This window comes from Cotesia glomerata, unplaced genomic scaffold (assembly GCF_020080835.1).
Source record: "Cotesia glomerata isolate CgM1 unplaced genomic scaffold, MPM_Cglom_v2.3 scaffold_1226, whole genome shotgun sequence".
NCBI lineage: Eukaryota > Metazoa > Arthropoda > Insecta > Hymenoptera > Braconidae > Cotesia > Cotesia glomerata.
Window position 1 is genome coordinate 1 of NW_025401583.1, and position 956 is coordinate 956.

General features: G+C 25.9%; 1 long non-coding RNA gene across 1 annotated transcript; it reads left to right on the plus strand.

Moving 5' to 3' along the window:
* The first annotated feature begins 7 nt into the window (after nucleotides 1-7).
* Nucleotides 8-377, plus strand: LOC123273701. The gene is made up of 2 exons (XR_006511356.1): nucleotides 8-125; nucleotides 229-377. It is a non-coding gene; the product is annotated as an uncharacterized LOC123273701 (long non-coding RNA).
* The last annotated feature ends 579 nt before the right edge of the window (nucleotides 378-956 follow it).

Sequence of the window (956 nt, forward strand, 5' to 3'; positions counted from 1 at the left end):
TGTTTTAGATTTCAAACATTTCTTAGAGTGTACAAACAAATTTATAAGAATATTTGACAATGATCGGGGCTTATTATCTGTCGATGAAGTTGATACTTTTATCAATTTTAAAATTCAAATGTACAGTGAGTATATATCACAATTACATTTAAAAATTCCTCTAAGAAAAGTAATTATCCATGCAAAATTTTAATAATTCTAAAACTAATTAAGCTTGTATTTTTCCAGTTGCAATAAATGAAAATTTATATATTGGCATCGATGAAATTGAAAACAATGTTCCAGAACATATTATTTTTATACATGATTAATAAACAACCGATCACTTGTATGATTAATAAACGGTTTGTATTATTAAATAAAAAAGAAAAATAATATTTACTGTATTTATTTATATTTTATTATATTATTTTATTTATTATATTTTATTGAATGATAATTATTATAATCTCATAATTAACGGTTTGTAATATTAAATAAAGAAAAACAATAACTACTGAACTTTATTTTATTTTTAATAATAAATCATTTTATTGAATAATAATTTTTAATTAGTGATCATAAATATAATATAATTTTTATAACATTATTTTATTTGCAAAAATAAGTTATTATTGTAATGTTTTCTATAAATTAATTTTCCAACACTTGAATTATTAGAGCCAGAAGCTACGCACTCTCTCTGTTTCATTTGGAGATTTCTGTTTTACCAATTCAGCTGACGTAAAATTTACATTATCAACAGTCGTCAGCAATCAATTTTACCCTGATAGCCAGAGTTTCAGACCAACAAAGTTGGTGTCAAATAGTTGCCACCAACTTAGCGACAACTTGCGGTCAAGTTCCGAATTTGCCATTGTTGGCGTCACGTTGGCTACAAGTTTCTGAGAAAAAGAAGACCAATCTACTGCCGCAAGGTACAGGCACGTTGTCGTCAAAAAATAGCCGGCAACAAG